The 25,791-nt window shown below is 45.4% G+C and overlaps 1 protein-coding gene across 1 annotated transcript in view; it reads left to right on the forward strand.

Moving 5' to 3' along the window:
- LOC142256048 (serine/threonine-protein kinase SBK1-like) overlaps window positions 1-25,791 on the forward strand; it is a 551,532-nt gene that overhangs the window by 272,404 nt on the left and 253,337 nt on the right. The window lies entirely within an intron of this gene.

The following is a 25,791-nucleotide window of genomic DNA, read 5'->3' on the forward strand; positions in this document are numbered from 1 at the left end:
GGTAAACACCTGGGATGTATGGGAGGGGGAGCTGTGTGTGACTGTAGAAAAGGGATAAGAATACAGAAGGGGAAAATATGTGTTGGTAGAAAGATGGAGCTTGTATAGACAAGATAGAGAGCATGTTCTGTAGGAGAAGTGTATGCATGCGGGAGAAGGTGTGTATAGGCAGGGTGAAGGATATGAGTAGGATGGATATAGATGCATTAGTGTGTGTGTGTGTGCAATTAGGGTATGTAAAGGATGTATGTCACTGTTAAATGTGTGGAGGGCTAATGTATGTCAGTGTGCGACCGGGGGGGGGGGGGGAATGGTGATAGGGTAAGAATGCTAAATACACAACACATGAGTACGGTCTACATATATGCACAGGAAAGATTAATAATTTGTTTCATATTCCCTATTCATGCCCCATGGTTCAAGGGTTTGCAAAGTGTGGATCCAGTACGCCTCACGGTCCCGGAGGATTTGTACCCTATTCCCACCCCTTCTGGGTAGTGGGACGTGTTCCAGTACCTGAAATGTTAATTGAGAGACTGAGTGACCTCTGGCCACAAAGTGCGCCGGAATGGGGAGTACAGTCTGGCCGCACCGTATAGTCGATTTGTGTTTACTAATGCGGTCTCGGATATTTTGGGTCATCTCCCCAACATATCCGAGACCGCAGGGGCATTTGATTAGGTAAACCTCAAAGTTAGTGTTGCATGTGTAGAAACCTTTGATAGGGTATTGCTTGCCAGTTCTGGGGTGTGTAAAGAACTCTCCTTTGGTGACGTTGGAGCACTGTACACAATGGAGACAAGGGAATGTTCCCTTACGTGGTGTGGCCAAAAAACTCTGTCTATCCCGACTTAGGGTTGAGCCAATGTCTGCTCGGACTAAAGTGTCTTTGATATTGCGAGGGCGTTTGTGACAGATCATTGGTGGTGATTGGAATTCCTCAATGTCCGGGTATGCACTGCCGAGAATTGGCCAATGTTTTTTAATGACCTGGCCAAAAGAAGGGGAGAACGGGTGATATGTATTCACGAACGGTATGCGTTGTTTTTTGTTTGGTTCTGAATTGCGTCTAGGGGAAATATTGGTTGCAATGTGATGGGGGTAGTCCCTGGCTAGGAATTTAGTGCTCATTTCTTGGTGTCGAAGTATGCGCGTTGTGGGATTGGAGACGATTCTCTCTACTCTGCAATGTTGAGAGATGGGCAAAGATTTCTTAATGTGTTTCGGGTGGCAGCTACTGTAAAGGAGAAGACTGTTTATGTCTGTGGGTTTGGAATATATGTCGGTAGATAGTTTATTGTTGGGGTCCCTGATGACAAGGGTGTCGAGGAAGTTAATAGAATTATGATCGTAATGGAGGGTAAATGAGATGTTGGGAGAGATGGTATTGATGTCATTGAAGAAGCCAATAAGCGATTGTCCGCTACCAGTCCAGATGAAGAATATATCATCTATATAGCGTTTCCAAAGATCGCGGTCCCCTTCTGCTGCATATAGAACGTGTCTTCAAATAGAAAGAAGTTGTTCTCTAAGACCACCCTGAGGGTGTCCAAGCAAAATTGTTTTTTCAAATAGTCAAACTCGGTATGGGTATTGAGGAACCACTCAACAGCCCGGAGACCCCCTTGATGGTCGATGCTGGTATACAAGCTGGTCACATCCATGGTGACCAGGAAACCATTGTTGGTAACTTGGTTGATGTTTGATATGGTTTCCAGGAAGTGAGTGGTGTCCTTGAGATAAGAGGGGGTTTTTGGGATGAGGGGTGTAAGTATCTTTTCCAGGGTGCGGGCAAGTGGTGACAGAATGGAGTCAGTGGAAGCAACGATTGGTCGACCGGGGGTGGGAGTGAGATTTTTATGTATTTTGGGGAGGGTTTAAAATACGGGTGTGACGGGATGGTTGTTGATGAGAAAACCAGATAGTTTGCTATCTATTGTGGCGTTGCTAGTATAGAAGTTGACTAAGTTTTGAATGGTGGAGCAGATGGTCGCAGTGGGGTCCCGTGGAATAGGGGTATAGGTTGTGGAGTCACTGAGTTGGTTCTTAATCTCGGATACGTAGTAGGATTTATCGAGGACAACAATGGCGCCACCTTTGTCGGCAGGTTTTATGATCAGGTGGGGATTGGTTTTAAGTGAGAGGAGAGCTCTAGATTCCTCACTGGTCATATTGTGGCGGAGGTGCAGTTGTCCGTGTCCTATATCTGTTTTAATCTTATCGATGTCACGTGTGACTAATGATATGTAGGTCTCTACTGGATTATAACGTCTGGGTGGTTGGAAAGTGCTTGGATTGGAGAGGCCTAATTCGCGTAGTGTCAGAGACGTTGCTGGACAGGAATCCAATGTAGGGGCTACAGGATTGGTGTCCGGAGGGTTCTGAGGGGTGGCGAAATGGGCTTTTAACCGGAGATTCCTAAAGAATCTATTCAATTCCTGCTCCAAGGTGAAGGTGTTAAGTGGCGGCGTGGGACAAAAGGTGAGGCCTTTCTGTAGCACTCGGGTTTCTGTGGGTGTAAGAGTTAGCGAGGAGATGTTATAAACGATGTTCTCCCTACCTGGGACCGTGTGTTCATCCTGTGCGGGGGGGCCCTATTTTTTGCCCCTCCTGGTTTGCCTCTTGTTTGTGGACCGATACCTAAAAAAGAAGAGGAGGGACCGGAATAAGTTTGGTCGCTGTCCGAGCTGTTGGTACTTGTGTAATTCCCTCGATGGGAGGGCCTTCGTTCTGATGGAAATGAGGAGGTGCGCCATTTGTAGACCCGATTTTTCAAGTAGTCGTCTTGGTCACAAATTTTGATCGTTTACGGGTCTGCAAGGTCTGCTGGAAGTCCGTGATGGTCTCTTTGTTCTTGGTTTTCAGAGAGGAGAAGTCAGCGGCAAGGAAAGTCTGGGACGGTTGTTCCTCGATGGTTTTTATGCTGGCATCAACAGTGGCAATCTCTTTCTGCAAGTAGTCCAGTGTCAGTATGATAATATCGAGAGAACACTTATTAGGGATACCCTCGAATTGATCGCAGTACGAGGGATTGTCAGCAAAGAGGGTTGGCCTTAAGGGGACTCTAAGTCCTCTAGGGATGCGCTGAGCCCGGTGGTACTCCGCGAGGGTCACTGCGTGGAGTTCAAGCGATGTGTGTCACTTCAACTCCTTCAGATAATCCCTGGTGCGGAGCTCCTCCGTAGGTACAGTGAGAAAACGGTTAGTCGCGGATATCCCAGCCAAGACAGTCGCGGCTTGATCGTTACTGAACGAGAGTGTTGGGAGAGACATTAGTGGTGCTACGCAGGAGCACCAGCATAAACAAATAGTAAGCTAGTTCAGGGTAGAGCTGGGCTCAACTGCGGGTATGGGGGAGGTGCTGTCCCGCCCCCCCGCTGACGTCACACGCATGCGCGGTGACACGCCCACGTCACCACTGACGTCATGGGTGCCTGCGCATTGGCCTCTATGAGTCATATCAGGAAGTATCGCCCAGGATACAAATAGACGCTCCTCCATAGACCCCACTGCCACATGCCTCCTGCCTGCACCTCTGGGACCCTGTCCCCCTGCCCCTGTGCTCTGAAAGGTAATACCATGTTATATACTCCTGGCCTCTACCCAGCCTGGTCTCCATGTATATAGCGATTTTACATCATTGTATCCTGTTTTTCCATAGGCACTTCCTCCACCTACCCACTCACCTCTTATGCCTCCTTGACTCTGGGTATGTTATAAGCTTTATACTGTCTACTGCGCTTATGTACTTTTTACTGTTTACCTGTGTGCCATTGTTAGTGATCTTAACATACAGCATCCAGTGTTAAACCTCAGGTGTAATACCTATAGGATAGCAGTTACAATGTCTATTCTGTTGCCTCCTCCTGGTTCTGCCTTCCCAGAAAAGACCTCTCTGCATGTCTCCATCACCGATACATTATGTCCCGTATTTTGCCATGTCTTCACCATGTTATCCATCCCTGATGGATCTGAGCGTGTAAGTATCGTTTATCTATGTATTGCCCACCGGCATATTCTTTTGATTGATAAATACACCGGCGCGTACTTGTAGTCACTGTACTGTTTGCCTCTCATTTTACGTATGGTGCTTATTTATGTATCTCTCTCCCCATCTAGCAAGTTACTCTTGAAAAGCAAAACGCCCTACCTTTGGCTCGTTTCTTGGACGTTTAGGCTATGTTCGCACGTTGCGTACAGTCACTGCAGAAATTTCTGCAGCGATCTGAAGAGCAGATATGCGCTTTAAATCGCTGCAGAAATGTCCGTAGTGAAAGCCGATTCCATGCGCTCTGCCTGCAGCTCCTCCCATAGACAGAGCAGGAGCTGCCGGCAAAGCGCAGGAAAGAAGTGACATGTCACTTCTTTTTACGCAGCGCTTCGGCAGTACTGCGCTCTTAAACGCCACGTGCGCACGGCCCCTGCACAATCTCCATAGACTGTGCAGGGGACGCAGGACGCATGCAGTTACGCTGCGCTACAAAGCGCAGCATAACTGCATGTATTTACGCAACGTGCGCACATAGCCTTAACCCGTCTATACCCATAATTCTCTCACAAACGTATGTGTATATATATTCTTTGTAAATATGTATATTTTGTTATGATTGTTCACTTATTGGTGTGTAAATAATCTTTATCATTTTCTCATAGGCAAGACCTTGACAAAGGCATTATATAGGCCGAAACGTTGGCTTTGCTTTGGCTTTGCTTTATCGGTAGTGGCATTTTCTTTCTGCTTGTATAATAAAAAACACTTTTTGCATTACCCTTTTGCCAGAGGGAAAGAGACAGACATGGAAAGAGACAAAGACAGGCAAAGAGACAGAGACAGACATGGAACGAGACAGACATGGAAAGAGGCAGACGGGGAAAGAGACAGACGGGGAAAGAGACAGACGGGGAAAGAGACAGACGGGGAAAGAGACAGACGGGGAAAGAGACAGACGGGGAAAGAGACAGGCAGGGAAAGAGACAGGCAGGGAAAGAGACTGACAGACAGACAGACACAGAGAGAGAGATAGACACAGAGATAGAGAGAGACAGAGAGACTGATACAGAGACAGACAGATAGACACAGACAGACAGACATGGATAGAGACATAGACACATATGGATAGACGCATAAAGAAAGGTCATCTTCGTGCTAAAAATACCCCCAGGGAACAACTTCTTCAATATAAACCACGTCGGCCAACCAGTGACAATCAGATACGGTTTATTGGGACGTTTAACCATGAATGGGACACGATGAGGGGAATCCTGGGTAAACACTGGTCGGTCCTTTTTACTGATCCCACTTTGGCCGAAGTGTTGCCCAGGTGACCCCTCATGACAGCTAGGAGAGCTAGGAACCTCGGGGATCTTCTCGTCACAAGTCATTATATCCTGCCCCGGCAAAACTTTTTTGGATCCAGAGGACCTCTACGAGGATTTTTTCCGTGAGGCCATTGTGTTGCTTCTAAGAACACAATCAGAGTGTCTTCATTCGTTTCATCAGATGGGAAGAGTACGTTCTCCATTGACCAGCACATCACATGCAGTACCACACATGTGGTCTATTACGCGACGTGTCCGTGCTCCCTGATATATGTGGGACTCACTTCACGTGAGCTCCGCATACGAATCAGGGAGCACGTTAGAGATATCGCGGCTAGAGATGAGCGAACCGGTCCCGGGTCGGCTCAAGGTCGGTTCGCCGAACAGGGATCCCGTTCGAGTTCGGTTCGTCGAACGTTCGACGAACCAAACTCGAACCTATAGGCTATAATGGGAGGCAATCACAAACACATAAAAATGCATTATAAATGTACACAAACAGTTAATAAACATTGCCATAACACTTACCGGTCCCCGCGATCCCTTCTGCACTCTGTCTCCTGCCGCTATTCCATCCGATGATCGCTTAATCCTCCCGGTGACCTGCACTGCCAGCAGAGATGCAGGACCTATCGTGACGTCAAAATAGCCATGTGACCAGTCACGTGGCTATTATCTCATTGGCTACAGACTGGTCACATGACTATGACGCGTCATGTAGGACCTGCGAGTGCATCTCTCCGGTACACGGTGCACATTTGTGTATCGCCGTGTACCGGCGACATGCTCTAGCACACGGTCGACTCCCCGTTCCGTTAGGGACCGGCTGACACAGCCGGTCATTAACGGAAATTACCGTTGCCATAGCAACGCAGTTAGCGGTGACGTCACCACTAACCGCGGCTCCGAGAGCACCGTTGCTATGGTAACGCGTCTGTCATCGTTACCGCTGTTACCGCTGACAGCCAGCACTGATCACTCACGGAGTGAAGGCTGCACGCTGCTTCACGATTGTAGTGAGGATTGTAGTGAGGATGAGGTTCACCAGCCCCAAGTGATGAGCTGGTGCACCTCATCCTCACTACAATCCTCACTACAATCCTCACTACAATCGTCACTACTACACTAGTGAGGACTGTAGTGAGGATGAGGTTCCCCAGCCCCAAGTGATGAGCTGGTGAACCTCATCCTTCCTCACTACAATCGTCACTACTACTACACTAGAAAGAAAGAAGACAGAAGAGCAGGATCGTGGAGGGCTGACAGGGGGTAATAAAGATGGAGTCTCTAATGTGTCTGTGTATTTATTTCTATTAAAGTATTTTTTCTCTGTGTGGTGTTTTTTTTTAACCCTTTATTGGAGATTCTTAATGGCCGGGTCAAACGTGCCTGACATTAAGAATCTCTGGCTTAATACTGGCTAGTAAAACAAAGCCAGTATTAACTCATGATTACCCAACAAGCCACCCGGCTCCAGGGCTGTTGGAAGAGTTGGATACAGCGCCAGATGATGGCGCTTCTATGAGAGCGCCATTTTCTGGGACGGCTGCGGACTGAAATCCGCAGCAGAGGCGCCCAGAAACCTCGGGCTAACCTGTGCTGCGGATTCCAATCCCCAGCTGCCTAGTTGTACCCGGCTGGACACAAAAATGGGGCGAAGCCCACGTCATTTGTTTTTTAATTATTTCATGAAATAAGTGAAATAATTAAAAAAAAACGGGCTTCCCTATATTTTTGGTTCCCAGCCGGGTACAAATAGGTAACTGGGGGTTGGAGGCAGCCCGTGGCTGCCTGCTGTACCTGGCTAGCATACAAAAATATGGCGAAGCCCACGTCATTTTTTTGGTGGGCAAAAAAATTCTGCATACAGTCCTGGATGGAGTATGCTGAGCCTTGTAGTTCTGCAGCTGCTGTCTGCTCTTCTCCATACAGATAGACAGCAGCTTCAGAACTACAAGGCTCAGCATACTCCATCCAGGACTGTATGCAGAAGTTTTTTGCCCCCTGAAAAAATTATGTGGGCTTCGCCATATTTTGTATGCTAGCCAGGTACAGCAGGCAGGTACGGCTGCCCCCAACCCCCAGTTGCCTATTTGTACCTGGGTGGGAACCAAAAATAAAGGGAAGCCCTTTTTTTATTATTTCATGAATTTCATGAAATAATTAGAAAACAAATGACGTAGGCTTCGCCCCATTTTTGTGTCCAGCCAGGTACAACTAGGCAGCTGGGGATTGGAATCTGCAGCACAGGTTGGCCTGAGCTTTCTGGGCCCCACTGCTGCGAATTGCAGTCTCCAGCCGCCTCAGAAAATGGCATTTTCATAGAAGCGCCATATTCTGGCGCTGTATCCAACTCTTCCAGCACCTGCCTGCTATACCTGGCTAGCATACAAAAATATGGCGAAGCTCACGTCCTTTTTTTGTAGTTTTTTGGCAAAAAAAATAAAAAATGCTTCCCTGGATTTTCCATTGCCAGTGAAGGTAACACCAAGCAGTGGGGGTTAGCAGCCAGTAGCTGCTTGGATTACCCTTAGCTAGCAATACAAAAAATGCAGCGGGAGCCAATATATATTTTTTTTAATTATTTATTTAAATAACTAAAAATAAAATGGGCTTCCCTGTATTTTGATTGCTGGACATCACAGTGCTGTAAAAATAAATCTTTAAAAAAATGACGTAGCGCTCCGCGGTATTTTTGATTCTCAGCGCAGATAAAGCAGACAGCTATGGGTTGCCACCCCCATCTGCCTGCCGTTACCTTGGTTGGCAATCAAAATACAGGGAAGCCCATTAATTTTTTCTATTTAAAAAATAGTTAAAAAAAAAACGACGTTGGGTCCCCCCATTTTTGATAGCCAGCTAGGGTAAAGCAGACGGCTGTAGTCTGAAAACCACAGCTGGCAGCTTTAACGTGGTTGGGGATCCAATGTGGAGGTCCCCTCAGGCTCTTTTTTATAATTATTTTATAAATATTAATAATTACACAATAAAAGTAGGGTCCCCCCCAAATTGGATCACCAGCCAAGGTAAAGCGGACAGCTGTGGTCTGGTATTCTCAGGGTGGGAAGGTCCATAGTTATTGGGCCTTCACAGCCTAAAAATAGCAGGCCGCAGGCACCCCAGACGTGGCGCATACACTAGATGCGCCAATCCTGGCGCTTCACCCCAGCTCATCCCGTGCCCTGGTGCAGTGGCAAACGGGGTAATAAATCGGGTTGATACTAGCTGTAAAGTCACCTGAGATCAAGCCTAGCAGTTTGTGATGTCATGGCGTCTATTAGATACCCAACATCATAAACTGTCAGTACTAACAAAAAAAAAAAAAAAAGCGACAAAAGAAATTTATTTGAAAAAACAGTCCCCAAAACATTTCCTCTTTCACCAATTTATTGTAAGAAAAAAAATAAAAGGGTCCCACGACGACTCTGGACCGTCTAGAATATGGGGGGGGAGACACTCAGGGAACGTATCCCCCATTTTCTAGGAGTGCGGACCCTTCATGTGAGGAGTGTGGGTGCAATGAATCTGCTCTCACTCTACCCGGGTCCACAGCAGCAGAGTCCATGTCGTAATGGTTGCTACCAAAGCTGCAATGCCCTGCTCATGAGGTAAGGGCATGCCTAATCAGGAGAACTACTGTAGAGGAAGCTCTGCTCACTGGTATATAGGTGCTCAGAGGTAATAATAGATAAAATTAGTGAGTAACCTCGGCACTCTAAATCTCCCAGACTAAGTCAGTAAGTCACAACGGATAGTAATGCAAAATCACTCTTTATTGGTCTGTATTAAGAAAAAAAAAAAATTTCATAAGCATATATGTTTTTGTCCAAAACAAGTTACAAATGACGTTTCGGCCTGAGCCTTCGTCAGATTGAACTTATCTGCATGTAATCATGAAAAATGACAAAAATCAGTATCACATAAGAGTGAGAGAACAATAACATAAACTCGAACAATGTAGAGGTACAATTGGGATGCAGCAAAAAAATTGCAACACAGCAAGAAATGAAACACATTATACAAATGTCATAATACAGTACAAGGACAATATAGTAATGACAAATATGGGGTCAGAGTAGGCTTAGATAGCTCTGGTACGAAAGAGATGTCAATCATAAAGTAACATGTGCAGTAGGTGTAGAGCTACAGTATGCATGGCAGAGCTAATGGGTAGACCGACCATAGAAAAAGAACGGAGAAAAAGTGGAGAAAAAAGTGGAGAAAAAAGTGGAGAAAAAAGTGGAGAAAAAAGTGGAGAAAAAGTGGAGAAAAAGTGGAGAAAAAGTGGAGAAAAAGTGGAGAAAAAGTGGATAAAAAAATGGATAAAAAAGTGGAGAAAAAGTGGAGAAAAAGTGGAGAAAAAGTGGAGAAAAAATGGAGAAAAAGTGGAGAAAAAAATGTAGAAAAAGTGGAGAAAAAAGTGGAGAAAAAAGTGGAGAAAAAATGTAGAAAAAGTGGAGAAAAAAGTGGAGAAAAAGTGGAGAAAAAGTGGAGAAAAAGTGGAGAAAAAGTGGAGAAAAAGTGGAGAAAAAGTGGAGAAAAAAATGGAGAAAAAGTGGAGAAAAAAGTGGAGAAAAAGTGGAGAAAAAGTGGAGAAAAAGTGGAGAAAAAAATGGAGAAAAAGTGGAGAAAAAAGTGGAGAAAAAGTGGAGAAAAAGTGGAGAAAAAGTGGAGAAAAAATGGAGAAAAAAGTGGAGAAAAAGTGGAGAAAAAGTGGAGAAAAAAATGGAGAAAAAGTGGAGAAAAAGTGGATAGAAAAATGGAGAAAAAGTGGAGAAAAAGTGGAGAAAAAATGGAGAAAAAAGTGGAGAAAAAGTGAAGAAAAAGTGGAGAAAAAGTGGAGAAAAAATGGAGGAAAAAATGGAGAGAAAAAGTGGAGAAAAAGTGGAGAAAAAGTGCAGTAAAAGTGGAGAAAAAGTGGAGAAAAAGTGGAGAAAAAATGGAGAAAAAAGTGGAGAAAAAGTGGAGAAAAAGGTGGATAAAAAATGGAGAAAAAGTGGAGAAAAAAAGTGGAGAAAAAGTGGAGAAAAAGTGGAGAAAAAGTGGAGAAAAAGTGAAGAAAAAGTGAAGAAAAAGTGGAGAAAAAGTGAAGAAAAAAAATGGATAAAAAGTGGAGAAAAAGTGGAGAAAAAAATGGATAAAAAGTTGAGAAAAAGTGGAGAAAAAGTGGAGAAAAAATGGAGGAAAAAATGGAGAAGAAAATGGAGAAAAAGTGGAGAAAAAGTGCAGTAAAAGTGGAGAACAAGTGGAGAAAAAGTGGAGAAAAAAATGGATAAAAAAATGGAGAAAAAAGTGGAGAAAAAGTGGAGAAAAAGTGGAGAAAAAAATGGATAAAAAGTGGAGAAAAAGTGGAGAAAAAGTGGAGAAAAAGTGGAGAAAAAGTGGAGAAAAAAATGGATAAAAAGTTGAGAAAAAGTGGAGAAAAAGTGGAGAAAAAATGGAGGAAAAAATGGAGAAGAAAATGGAGAAAAAGTGGAGAAAAAGTGCAGTAAAAGTGGAGAACAAGTGGAGAAAAAGTGGAGAAAAAAATGGATAAAAAAATGGAGAAAAAAGTGGAGAAAAAGTGGAGAAAAAGTGGAGAAAAAAATGGATAAAAAGTGGAGAAAAAGTGGAGAAAAAGTGGAGAAAAAGTGGAGAAAAAGTGAAGAAAAAAAATGGATAAAAAGTGGAGAAAAAGTGGAGAAAAAAATGGATAAAAAGTTGAGAAAAAGTGGAGAAAAAATGGAGAAAAAGTGGAGGAAAAAATGGATAAAAAGTGGAGAAAAAGTGGAGAAAAAGTGGAGAAAAAAAATGGATAAAAAGTGGATAAAAAGTGGAGAAAAAGTGGAGAACAAGTGGAGAAAAAAATGTAGAAAAAGTGGAGAAAAAAATGGATAAAAAGTGGAGAAAAAGTGGAGAAAAAAAGTGGAGAAAAAATGTAGAAAAAGTGGAGAAAAAATGGAGAAAAAGTGGAGAAAAAAATGGATAAAAGGTGGAGAAAAAGTGGAGAAAAAGTGGAGAAAAAGTGGAGAAAAAAATGGATAAAAAGTGGAAAAAAAGTGGAGAAAAAATGTAGAAAAAGTGGAGAAAAAAGTGGAGAAAAAGTGGAGAAAAAATGGAGAAAAAAATGGAGAAAAAGTGGAGAGAAAAAGTGGAGAAAAAGTGGAGAAAAAGTGGAGAAAAAGTGGAGAAAAAGTGGAGAAAAAATGGAGAAAAAGTGGAGCACCCTTTGGTGCCTTTCATGTGGCACTAAGGGGTGCTTAGCTTTGTATTTAGCCAAAAAAATGAAGAAAAAAAATGACGTAGGGTTCCCCCTAGTTTTGTAGCCAGCTAGGGTAAAGCAGACGGCTGCAGCCTGCAGACCACAGCTGGCAACCTCACCTTGGCTGGTAATCCAAAACTGAGGGCACCCCACGCTGTTATTTTAAATTAAATAAATAATTTAAAAAAAAACACGTAGGGGTCCCCCAAAATTGGATCACCGGCCAAGGTAAAGCAGACAGCTGGGGCCTGATATTCTCAGACTAGGGAGGTCCATGGTTATTGGACTCTCCCCAGCCTAAAAATAGCAGGCCGCAGCCGCCCCAGAAGTGGCACATCCATTAGATGCGCCAATCCTGGTGCTTCGCCCAAGCTCATTCCGCGCCCTGGTGCGGTGGCAAACGGGGTAATATATGGGGTTAATACCAGATGTGTAATGTCACCTGGCATCAAGCCCTGGGGTTGGTGAGGTCAGGCGTCTATCAGATACCCGACATCACCAACCCAGTCAGTAATAAAAAAAAATAGACGACAAACACATTTTTATTTGAAAAAACACTCCCCAAAACATTCCCTCTCTAACCAATTTATTAGAATGAAAAACAAATCCAGGTCTGCTGTAATCCAAGGGGTTGCCATGACGATCCACACTGTCCCAGTCAATGAAGAGCAGGATGTTCCCCATTGGCTGGGAGAGCAATGCAGTGACCTGAGCTAACATCAATGGGTCAGCCCAGGTCACTGCAGGGCATGACAAGTGCTGCTGTCAGCGAGGTACATTACCTGCGCTGATCTCCAGCACACTGACAGCCCCTGTCACTGAGTTCAATGACTGGCGCCTTCACACCAAGTATCGCGAGAGGCCCGTGACGTCACCGCTAGTCAGTCTCGGGTCGGAAGCGAGAGGTGATGTGACAAGCGGCGGCCATGGAGGACAGTGACAGCGCTGAGGTCGGGATGGCGGGACTTCATCACCGCAGGTAAGCCGAGCGGGGCCATGTGTGTGTGTGTGTGTGTGTGTGTGTGTGTGTGTGTATGTGTGTGTGTATATGTGTACATGCCGCGGGCAGGAGGGGGCGGAGCGAGCTGAGCGGGGAAGTGTGGGCTTCCTGCACGTAACTAAAATAAACATTGGGTTACTAACCAAAGCGCTTTGCTTGGATACCCAATGTTTATCTTGGTTACCAGCTTTTGGCAGGCTGCCAGCGATGGCTCCTGCACACTGTAGCTGTAAAAAGCCCTGATTTTTGCTGCTAGAACCGTTCTCGAACGTATCTAGAACTATCGAGCTTTTGCAAAAAGCTCGAGTTCTAGTTCGATCTCGAACAGCCCCCAAAATCACTCGAGCCTAGAACTGGAGAACCACGAACCGCGAACCGCGCTCAACTCTAATCGCGGCAGCTGGTTCGGTGGAGGACGTTGCCCTCCTCAAAACACTTCCCCGTCATTTTAGAACTTACCACAATTGTAACCCTAAATCGCTTTTGATACAGGGTATTGATGTGGTTCACGGGGGTGTCCAGGGCGGCAATCTACGCAAGACTCTCGCACAGCGGGAGTCCAGGTGGATTGGTTCCCTGAACACCCTCGTCCCCTTTGGTCTGAATGAAACTGTGAGTTACAGTCAGGGCCAGAAATATTTGGACAGTGACACAAGTTTTGTTATTTTAGCTGTTTACAAAAACATGTTCAGAAATACAATTATATATATATTATGGGCTGAAAGTGCACACTCCCAGCTGCAATATGAGAGTTTTCACATCCAAATCGGATAAAGGGTTTAGGAATCATAGCTCTGTAATGCATAGCTGCATAGCCTCCTCTTTTTCAAGGGACCAAAAGTAATTGGACAAGGGACTCTAAGGGCTGCAATTAACTCTGAAGGCATCTCCCTTGTTAACCTGTAATCAATGAAGTAGTTAAAAGGTCTGGGGTTGATTACAGGTGTGTGGTTTTGCATTTGGAAGCTAATGCTGTGACCAGACAACATGCGGTCTAAGGAACTCTCAATTGAGGTAAAGCAGAACATCCTGAGGCTGAAAAAAAAGAAAAAATCCATCAGAGAGATAGCAGACATGCTTGGAGTAGCAAAATCAACAGTCGGGTACATTCTGAGAAAAAAGGAATTGACTGGTGAGCTTGGGAACTCAAAAAGGCCTGGGCGTCCACGGATGACAACAGTGGTGGATGATCGCCGCATACTTTCTTTGGTGAAGAAGAACCCGTTCACAACATCAGCTGAAGTCCAGAACACTCTCAGTGAAGTAGGTGTATCTGTCTCTAAGTCAACAGTAAAGAGAAGACTCCATGAAAGTAAATACAAAGGGTTCACATCTAGATGCAAACCATTCATCAATTCCAAAAATAGACAGGCCAGAGTTAAATTTGCTGAAAAACACCTCATGAAGCCAGCTCAGTTCTGGAAAAGTATTCTATGGACAGATGAGACCAAGATCAACCTGTACCAGAATGATGGGAAGAAAAAAGTTTGGAGAAGAAAGGGAACGGCACACGATCCAAGGCACACCACATCCTCTGTAAAACATGGTGGAGGCAACGTGATGGCATGGGCATGCATGGCTTTCAATGGCACTGGGTCACTTGTGTTTATTGATGACATAACAGCAGACAAGAGTAGCCGGATGAATTCTGAAGTGTACCGGGATATACTTTCAGCCCACATTCAGCCAAATGCGGCAAAGTTGATCGGACGGCGCTTCATAGTACAGATGGACAATGACCCCAAGCATACAGCCAAAGCTACCCAGGAGTTCATGAGTGCAAAAAAGGGGAACATTCTGCAATGGCCAAGTCAATCACCAGATCTTAACCCAATTGAGCATGCATTTCACTTGCTCAAATCCAGACTTAAGACGGAAAGACCAACAAACAAGCAAGACCTGAAGGCTGCGGTTATAAAGGCCTGGCAAAGCATTAAGAAGGAGGAAACCCAGCGTTTGGTGATGTCCATGGGTTCCAGATTAAAGGCAATGATTGCCTCCAAAGGATTCGCAACAAAATATTGAAAATAAAAATATTTTGTTTGGGTTTGGTTTGTTTGTCCAATTACTTTTGACCTCCTAAAATGTGGAGTGTTTGTAAAGAAATGTGTACAATTCCTACAATTTCTATCAGATATTTTTGTTCAAACCTTCAAATTAAACGTTACAATCTGCACTTGAATTCTGTTGTAGAGGTTTCATTTCAAATCCAATGTGGTGGCATGCAGAGCCCAACTCGCGAAAATTGTGTCACTGTCCAAATATTTCTGGACCTAACTGTATGCTCCATTTTTGTAGTGACTCTCTGCCTTTTGGTTCAGCTCCCGTTCACTTCCATTTACAACTGTATATTTACTTCTGGGCCCCCATTTTCTGCCTTTCCAGTCCTTCTCCCGTTGCCTCCCTGTGCCTTGGGCTAGTTGTATATGTAGATATGACACCCCTCTGACACCTGGAGTTGTGGGGGTTTTTGTTTTTAACCTGTGTTTGCTCTGTTTCACTTTTCTGTTATGTTTATGTTCAATCTATTTTTATTGGAAGTTATCAGGATTACAAAAAAAAACCAACATAGAGTCATATAACAAGTTATGCAAAGAAAGCAATCTGCAGAGAGCAGCCTGCCGGTGTCCCGTACAAGCAGCATATCGATTCTTAGGCATTTTCAAAACCTTTGAAGCGTATGTAATGATGAACACAACAAGTTCGTGGATTTGCAGTACCAGAATTGAAATTCAGAGAATATAGGCAAAGAACGTATTCTTATTCAAAACTTCAAAAATTTAAAGATTATGCCGATGTTCAAACTGCTAGTATTAAGAAAAGCAAGCTCAGGAGTAGAAATGTCAAGTTTCAAATTTAGAAGCGGGGATCAAGCAAGCCTAGTAAGTTAATACTTTAGTATTCCCTCGCTCAATGGAAAAAACTTGCTGACCGGAGCCATTAAAGTTATGAATGAAACAACAAAAATATTTATAAAATAATATATACATATCTCTCATTATTCCAGTATAAGATCAGGAGAAAATACCATAGGCAGAAAGAGTTTGAAAGAATAAGAAAGGAAAAGGATATGGAGGAGAAAGCAGAAGGAGATGAGAGGAAAATGGGGAAGAGATGGGGAGAAAGAAAGGAGATGGAGAGGGGGAGGAAGGGGGGGGAGGGGGTTCCTCTGAGGTCTACATCTTCAAAACAGTTTATGGAAGTCAGGTGAATCCCTAAACATTATCCAATCGTTCCAGGTCCTGTAAAATTTATCTCTGGTGTCTGCGCCCTCGGCAGCAAGCTCCTCCATCCTACAAATATTTGCCATCTCCATGTACCACTCGGAAATAGGAGGGATTGTGGAAGTTTTCCAGTATCTAGGAATGGTGGAGCGTGCCGCCGCAAGGCAGAACCGCAGAATATCTCGCTTATGATATGTGATAGCGTGAGGTAAGACGGAGAGGAGTGTTATCTTGGGACAGTTCTCAACTGTTTTCCCAGTTATGAGATGGTAGTTCGAGAGTACTTTTTGCCAGAACTGCTGTATTCCTTCACATTCCCACCAAATGTGAGTCATTGTGCCAACCTCCCGTTCACATCTCCAACACATTGCTGACACCGTAGGGAATATTGAATGAAGCTTAGCTGGAAATTGGTACCATCTCGTCAAGATTTTAAAATTTTTCTCCTGTGTGGCGCACGTAGCTGATAATTTATGTGTGAATAAAAAGCATTTTTCCCATTCAGCTGGTGAGATATGTTGTTTCAGCTCACTTTCCCAAGCCAACTGGTAGCCTCGTTTGCCTGAGGTCCCAATTTCATTGAGAATGCTGTACAGCTGAGAAACCGGGCGTTCAGGCTGATCTTTTTTCGTAAACAGTTTTTCAATGGCGTTGTATGTGTCTCGAACTCGGCCACTGGACCCCAGCGCGGATACAAAGGCCTGCAGCTGGAGAAATTCCAACCACTTCCTTCCCCCGCCCAGATGCTGAGCTTGAAAAAATTGGAGGGACGGAACCTTGCCATCAATCAGGATGCTCCCCAACCGGGTGTCCTCCTCTGCCCTCCAGCCGAGAAAGCTTCTTTGTTGATATCCTGGGCGGAACGATGGAGTGGAGAATAAAGGCGTGAGAGGACCAATATGTTGTGTAGGGGATAACTTATTGGATATTGTATGCCAGACCCTAAGAGTGTCTTTGGTGAAGTCTGAGTATGAACCCACCTCAGAGAGGTCAGTGATAGGCAGCCATGGAAGATGATGAAGTGGTATCTCCAGCCCCTCCTGCTCCACCTGTATCCACTGCTTGGAGACCTTGTTAAAATGCCAGTCCACCAGGCGGGACATGGCCGCAGCCTGCATGTAGCCCCTAAAATTGGGGAGACCGGCCCCACCCAGTGCCCTAGGGAGGGTCAGGGTGCGGAGATTGATTCTAGGCTTCAACCTACCCCACACGAAACGAATGATGGCTGATTGAAGGCTACAAAAGAAGCTGGAGGGGGGGGAAATGGGGATAGTCTGAAAATAATATAGAAAACGTGGCAGAATGTCCATTTTCACCACATTCATTCTACCCATCCATGATAATTTTAGACCCCCGTAAGATTTAAAGTTTTTGATTGTGCTCTCTAGCAGTGGTAGGTAATTGAGTGTGTAGAGCTTCGAGATGTCTGTCGGTATGTGGATGCCCAAGTATTTGATGGTGGAAGGTCGCCATTTAAATGGGAAGTTGTCTCTTGCCCTTGTAACGTCCTCCTGAGACAGCGAAATATTTAAGGCTTCTGACTTTGTGAGGTTAACTTTAAAGTTACTAAGGAGGCTGAATCTTTCGAACTCTTTCATTATGGCTGGGCACGAAATATGGGGTTGGGAGACATATACTAGTAGGTCATCCGCATACAATGCAATTTTATGGTGTTTATCCCCGACCTGAATCCCCTTAATGTTTATGTTTCCCCTAAGTGCGTTGGCTAAGTGTTCCATGACCACTACGTATAAGAGAGGGGACAAGGGGCATCCCTGTCTAGTCCCATTTCTCACCGCAATGGAAGTGGATAATGTCCCGTTAATTCTCACTCTGGCTGATGGATTGTCATATAGAGCATTAATTCTCTGTAGGAACCGGGGTCCCAAACCCAATTGCTCCAGAGCTGCCTTCAGAAAGCTCCAATGGACCCTGTCGAAGGCCTTCTCTGCATCAATACTCAGAAGACCCAATGGTATTGATTTTTTCTTTGCCTTAGCAATAAGAGATAGAGTTTTGATCGTATTATCTCTTGCCTCCCGACCCTTAATGAACCCAACTTGGTCCAAGTTAATAACGGAGGGCAGGAGTGGTGCCAGCTTGTCGGCTAATAACTTGGAATAAAGTTTAAGGTCTATATTCAAAATAGATATGGGTCTATAGTTTGAGGCTAGAGATGGATCCTTCCCTGGTTTGGGGATCACGCTAATGTGGGCTTCTAAGGATTGTGGTGTTAACCGTGACTCTCCATCAATTGAGTTGAATGTTTTGGTCATAATCGGTGTTAATTGCTCTTTGAGTATTTTATAAAAGGCCGGGGTAAACCCGTCTGGGCCTGGAGATTTTCCTGAGGGTGTGTTTTGAATTGCATTACAGATATCAGATTCTAAGAAATCTCCCTCCAGTGCCTCTACAGCGAGGCTATCTAAGGGGGGTAGGGCCGTCTCCTGCACATATCTCTCAATTTTCCCTATCAGAGCCGCTGGTTGTATTTCCGAGTATTGCCCTTTGATATTATAAAGGTCCTCGTAATAAGACCGGAAGGTTTCCAGTATTACTGTCGGGTCATGAGATTTTTTATTGCCTCTAGTGGTAATACAAGGAAAATAAGAGGTGTTGGCCCGGGGGTGTAAGAGTCTCGCTAGGGGGCGGCCGCATTTATCGGAGGATGTATAATAATAACCTCGGAGTCTCTCTCTGTGTCGTGAGTATTTCTGATCCAGTAGGTCTCTAAGCGTAACCCTCTTAAGGACCAGTTCGGCCAGAGCCGTAGAAGTGCGTGTTAATTTATGTAAATTTTCTAGTTCGTGGATTTGTGTCAGCAACTCCTCTACCTCCTTCGTCTTTTCCCTTTTAATCCTGGAGCCATGTTTGATTAGTACTCCACGAAGGACACATTTCAATGCTTCCCATTGGGTAGGCAAAGAAGTCGGATCAGAGCCATGTATTTGTGTAAAGGAGTCAATTGAGGATTTCAGTTCTTCTAGGCAAAGAGTGTCTTTAAGTAGATTGTTATTCAATCGCCATGTCCATGAGCGTTGGGGAAAGGATGGGACCCGAAGGGACACGTAAATTGGGGCGTGATCGGACCAGAGAATTTCCCCTATGTCCGCCTCTGGGTTCCAAGCCAAGGCCCCATGGCTCACCAAGAAGAGATCTATTCTACTGTATGTATTGTGTGATGGGGAATAATATGTGTAGTCTCTACCTTGGGGGTTTAGAGTTCTCCACACATCTATCAGCCGGAGGGCATGGAGGGTCCGATTCAAGGCACGAAATTCTCTGATACGAGTGGTGTTCCGTCCAGATGAGGAGTCCAAGGCCGAGTTCATTGTGAAGTTGAAGTCACCTCCAATTACTGTTGTTCCTTCTGCAAAATCAGCGAGTAATGCTAAAAGGGTTCTGCAATGAGAGATCTGGTTAGTGTTAGGAAGGTACCAGTTTGCCAGTGTGAACAGAGAGTTTGCTATTTTCAATTTAAGGAAAATATATCGACCCTGTTCGTCAATGTTTGAGTCTACTATAGTGTGTACCAGTTGTTTATGGAGTGCAATCGAGACCCCTTTTGATCTGGATTCGGGGTTGGTACTATGAAACCACACAGGGAAAAATCTGTCTCGAAATGTGGGTACATGATCTTTTTTAAAATGTGTCTCCTGTAACATAAGGACGTGGACTTGTTTCTTATGCATAGAGTACAGGACCTGTGAACGCTTTTGAGGGGTGTTAAAGCCTCGTATGTTAATTGAACAACAGTTAAGTGTAGTCATGTTGCTCTGGGGACCTCAGAGGTCTAAGGAGGGGAGTCAAGTGTAGGCAAAGGTATGTGTAGGACGCCAAGAAATGGAAAAGGGGGAGAGGTCTAGAGAGTTGAGTTCAAGTAGGAAAGTAGGACTGACAATATGGGGGATCGAGAAAAGAAGAGAAGAAGAAAAGAGAGAAAGAGAGAGAGAGAGAGAGAGAAGAAAAAAAAAAAAAAAGGGGGGGGAAGCGAAGAGGAAAGGAAAAGCGAGGGAGTGAAGAGGAAGAGGAGACTGTGTGAAGATATATAAGAATATATCTGAGTATAGTATTCAACAGATGAGTCGGTATGGGGGAAGAAAAGAAATGTAGGGGATAGAGAATATGAGATATATTAAGGATGTTTGACTATAGGTCAAGAAATCAAGAAAGTAAGAAATTAAGAAAGGGGGGTCACTAATTTCTACTCCTGCCTGCAGTGAGTAGAGACCCAAAAGGGGGGACTGTCTTTCCACTAGGGATTAGTTCCTTGCCGAACCAGCCCCAGGCCCAAATGCTTAATACGGTGACCCTCAAGCTTAAACCGGTCACCCAGGAACATCCACAACCAGGAAATAAGCAAATGCATAAACATAGACATAAACATGAAATATGAAATATCAGGCCAAGCGGCCTGTTCTGATAATATTCATATACGTGTATGGGAACATTTTACATTTTACAAAAACATATTACGTAAGCCAAAAGGAAGTGTAGGAGTCATGTAGATACCACCATCATATCGATATTCCGTCGCTCAATGCTAATGATCAGAAGCTTGTCCACAGAAGCAAAGAAAAAGGGATGCCCATAAGAAGACCCTCCTCCGGATCTTACTGCGTGGAAAGTTCCTCAGAGGAAACTCAGCGGGGTTCACAGTAGTGTAGTTCAATTCTAGGATGAAGATGAGGCGTTAGGCCTTCTGGTTTCTCCCCTCTGGAAGGTATCTCTGTTTCTCTGGATACGAGATCGTTGTGGGAGTGAAAGCATCCGGGCAGGTAAACTCTCCCCCCTTCTGTGTACCCTAGGCCAGTCTGCTGGAGGGATGTGGATCAAGGGAATCTGTAGAGCCGAGCAGAATTCCGGGAGATCATCCAGGTTACGGAGCACTCGCATGGAGCCTGCCTGGCGTACCTGTAGTCTGAAGGGGAATCCCCAGGAGTAGAGAAAATTTTCTTGTCTTAAGACATCAAGAAGAGGTTTCAATGCTCGTCGTTTTTGTAGAGTATGGCGAGAAAGATCTTGCAAGAGCAGAATAGGAGTGCCCCTGAGTATAATTTGGCCCTTCTGACGTGCTTTAAATAAGATATCTTCTTTTTTTTTAAATTTATGGACTTTGCATATGACATCTCGCGGGTTAGCACCTTGCATTGGTTTTGGGCCTAGCGACCTGTGAGCTCTGTCCAATTCTAGTTTAGCATCTGGAGGGAGATCTAATATCGAGTTGAACAGATGGCGCAGTGTTCCGTCTAGGTCTTGTGGGCTCACCGATTCAGGGATACCCCTTACTCTGATATTGTTACGCCTTCCTCTATTTTCTAACTCGTCAAGGAGATCTGTCAGGTATTCAATTTGTGAGGCCTGTTCCGATAGCGCCTGCTCCTGCGTGGTGATTTGTTGTGAAACCGTTTCTGTGCGGTGTTCAGATTTCTCCACTCTTTTTGTCAATTGTTGCATGTCTCCTCTTATTGCGGACGATTCCGCCTTGTATGTAGCTTCCATTTTTGCAATATAATTCTCCATCTCTTCCCTGGTAGGGATGGTCCGTATCCGTGCCTTTAAATCTTCCCAGACACCATCAACTTGTTGAGAACCATTTTGTGAGGCTTCTCCTGTTAGACTGGTGGCAGCAGTGGGCCTGAGTAAATGAGGGAGCAGTCCTCTTTCAGGGGAGGGTGGCAGAGATATTATGGATGTGATGGATGTTATTATATTCTGCTCATTTGACATGGTGGGGGTGGTGGTATTTATATCAGCATCTGGGGCCAAGAGCGTCTTATCACCATTCTCCTGCTGTGAATTCCAAGTGATATTATTTGCAGAAGGACAGCAGTGACTCTCCTTATCTGAGCTGTGTGATATGGTCACAGCTCCGTATGCCTGTCCTCCTGTGTTCCCTTGCAGGCCCGAGGATACATGCCTGGAATCCGTCTGTGGTATGCTGGCTATGTCAGCTTCTACTGCGGTTGGACCCTGAGGACCCCTGCCTGTGTTCACCTCCCCCCCGCCGGGGCATCGCTGCCTTCCCCCTACCTCCGGCTGTTTCATGCCTCGTGGCTCCGGTCCCTCCTGCCCCCCTGCTGCTGTCTTGCCTGGGTTATCTGTGTGCCGTTCAGTCTGGAGCGACCCTCCCCCTCCCTGCTCCTGCTCCGACCTGGATGGTGTGGGGATTGCAGCTGCATGTTCAGTGCTGTGAGCTCCAGCGTCCTGCCCTGCACTCACTTTGTCCCTCCACGCTGGAAGATTTGCAGGGGAAGCTGCCGTCGCCATCTTAGAGTAAGTTTGCTGTTGCCTTGGGCCGGACGTGCTTCTCAAAAATCGCGTAATTCCAGGGCTGCAGGGCACCGGGAGGTCTGAAGCTCGTCTGTTTTTGTTCCCCCTCTTTTTGGCCGACATTGAGGGTGTTTCTGGCTGTGTACTGTGGGGTTTTATGAGCCTGGGGCCGATTTCAGCACAGGAGCAATGTTACCCGTGTCTTCTCTCCTCCATGGCCAGACCACGCCCCCCACTTTTCTGTTATTAATCTGTCTATTTTTTATTGTTTTACTATTTTCCTGCAGGTTGTCTTGATGCCAATCTATACTGGGATTGAACCTTTTATGCAATACTTCTGACCTTATCATATTTATATCAGTGTGGAACGTTCCACTCATTGTACTGTTAACATTATCCATGTCATTGTCTGTGATATTCTTTCTGCCTTGCTTACCCCCTTTCAGTGGTGGCGGGCGTCCTCCGGCTCTCTGACAGCGGGCGTGGTTTGGAGTCGGGCCCGTATGGTGCGCGTGCGTGGTGGTCATGGTGACGCGTCCCATGGCCCTGCGCGCGCGCTGTACACAGCGGTGTCCCTGCTCCCTGCTTTTCGGCCGAGCTTGATCGCCGGCGCACGCGCACTGTTAACCACCACTATTAAACATGATCCTCTGCACCTTTGCAATCCCTATATAGTTTGGCTCCCTCATTGCACTTAACACACCTCCTCTAGAAAAGCGTCTGCGAAACGGCTGTTGGAGGTCTACCTTTTGCCTCCAGAGCCAGCCCCACTCACCACCAGGTAATGCAGCAGCTCCCTTTTACTTAAGTTCGGGGTGTTTACCATCCGCATGTACACTGTCTCTGCTTTTTGGCGTAATTATTCTCAATTTTGGCACAGTCCCACAACCATTAAGCAGATATTGTGCTATTTGTTTCTTGGTTCTCACCTTGACATGTTTTATACGATTCTTTGAGAGGGCACATGTCTTTTTATATCACAGGTATACACTCATCTTTATATACATGGTTTTGTACGTGTGCCCCCATAGATTGAGCTGTTGCATTTATTAAGACCTGGTTTTATTTATATCAATTACTGGTACACGTGTGGGTTCATTTTACCCACACATGTTTATTTCTATACCTTTGGGCCTGGTTCTGTGTGGCAATCACCTTAACCCCCAACCCATCCTATAGGAATTTTTTCCATACCCACACCATGGTTACCTTTCCAATTTTTGTATGCTTTTTATCATCTTCTATTGTCCTTTAAATTATTAATAAAATTGTCAATACTTTTGTATATCATTCATGCCTTATCTCCTTCTTCTCCTCTTTTGATATGCCTTCCGGAGTTGGCATTTTCCCCGAGGGATACCATTTTGCTATCCACTCGGCGTATTAGCTATGGCCAAATTATTGTATCACATATGGATAGAGACAGACACACAGAAGGACAGAGAGACAGAGAAAGAGACAGACACGGAAAGAGACAGACAGAGAGACAGACACACAGAGACAGACACACAGAGACAGACATGTCGCGGGCGGGGAGGGGACGCTGCGCCCACCCACTGCTCGGGTCCGGCTGCTGCTGCTGCTCGGTGGCTCGAGCGGTGGGCCGGATCCCGGGGACTCGAGCGGCGCTCCTCGCCCGTGAGTGAAAGGGGGGTGGTTTGGTTTAGGGATATTGTCCGTGATGCCACCCACGGTTGTGGTGAGGTTGTGGCACCACCGCTGCTCTGGACGGGGATCCCGGGAGCGGTGACAGGGAGCAGCTTGGATGTTGTTTTCTCCCCTCCGTGGGTAGGGGAATTGGTTGTCCCGGGGCCCGGTGAGGGAGGGATGGCAGGAGGGTTACGGGGCCTGGTGAGGTACAGGGTCGTGGGGGCAGCGCAGTGCCGCACGGCACGGTGGTACTCACTCAGCCAATGATGAAAGCAAAGTTTCCAGTAAAACAAACGGCTGGATGGACGGGTCCCACAAACGGCTGCGGTAGCTCTCCCGGTAGGTTGGTGGTGACTGCCTTTCCCTGCACCTGTGTTGTGTTCACGGTTCCAATGGCTTCCCACCGGTAACCCGCTCTCCAGCTTGGATTGATGCTGAGGGAGCCCCTTTTGCCCGCAGGCTCTGGCCCTGGGAACTGTAGCCTTGGCGGTGACTGTATTTCCCTTCACGGTTTGAGCTGTTGCCTTCAATCGGGTCTTGACTGCTTGGAAACCCCGGAGGTTCCCTTCGCTAACGGATTTGACCGGTTTTACGGCGACTCCTAGCCTGGTCGGGGTCCGTAAGCCCTGCCGAATGGTGCTGGCTTCTCTTCGCTCCCCGATCCGGTACCGGCGGGCCACCGGCCGTCCCCGATCCTTACGGTTCACTTCAATCAGCTTCTCCTGCAGACGGTCACCACCGTCTGCCAACCTTGCTGTATGTGCCTGGGCCACGCACCCGGACACGGTCAGCCTTCTCTACTGCCACTTCACTTCTCAAAATTCAAAACTAATCTGACTCCTTTTCCCGCCTTCAGGACTGTGAACCGCCAACCGCCTGGCCCAACCCCTGGTGTAGACATCAGCCCCTGGAGGGAGGCAACAAGGATTTCTGTTTGACTTCGGTGTGCCTAGCCGGGGTGTGGGGTGTGTTGTTGCCAGATTTGAGGACGACATGATCTATACTGATGCCAACAGTTTTTTTTGTGGCACATCAAGTATTTTTTTCGCTTTGTGGATGACATCCTGATCATCTGGGATGGCACACAGAAACAATTTGAGGATTTTGTGACGTCCCTAAATGAAACAAATAAATATAATATGTATTTTACCAGCGTGTTTGGGGGTTCTAACTTAGAATTCCTGGATATTAAAATCTCGGTTCAAAATAACAACATAGAGACAGAGCTATACAGAAAATCAATAGCAGTGAACACTCTCTTGCGGCATGATAGTGCCCACCCCGATCACATAAAAAGATCAATACCATATTCCCAATTTTTAAGAGTCAAAAGGCTGAACAGTAATAAAGAACGTTTTTTGGAACAAGCAAATGAGCTAAGCACTAGACTTAAGGGTACTTTACACACTGCGACATCGCTAGCGATCTCATTAGAGATGTGAAATTCTAGATCACAAGTGCGATCTTTTGAGGTCGCACATAGCACTTGCGATCTAGAATTTTACATCGCTAACGAGATCGCTAGCGATGTCGCAGCATGTAAAGTACCCTTAAGAGAAAGGGGATACCCGCAAAAAACATTTCTAAAGCCCTAGAAAAATCTTCACAAGAGCACAATAAAAATATTCATACTCCTAAAAAAACGGACATAGAAAAAAATTGTCGGTTTAGATTCAATTTCAAATTTGGTTCTATGAACCAGAGAATAAAATCAGTGATTAATAAACACTGGCACATTATTGAAAATGATAAAGATTTACAGGAGATAGCAGCTAGAAAACCGCAAATTACTTATCGTAGGTCCAAAAATATAGGAGATTTACTCATAAAGAGATGATTTATCCAACAAAAAACCTGGCTAGAGAGGGCAGCCCCTATAGGGAATTTCAAATGCGGGAATTGCTCCTTTTGTGATCAACATCTCACAGGGAAAAACATCAAAGTAGGTGATATATGGTATAAAATAGAAGGATTAGTTACTTGTCGCCCATGTGGGTTTTTCTACATAGGCAAGACAATTAGACCCCTTTTTATCAGATTCCGGGAACATTCACACTCGATCAGTACTGGTATTGGAGCCACAC

Source organism: Anomaloglossus baeobatrachus, chromosome 11 (genome assembly GCF_048569485.1).
Source record: "Anomaloglossus baeobatrachus isolate aAnoBae1 chromosome 11, aAnoBae1.hap1, whole genome shotgun sequence".
Taxonomy (NCBI): Eukaryota; Metazoa; Chordata; class Amphibia; order Anura; family Aromobatidae; genus Anomaloglossus; species Anomaloglossus baeobatrachus.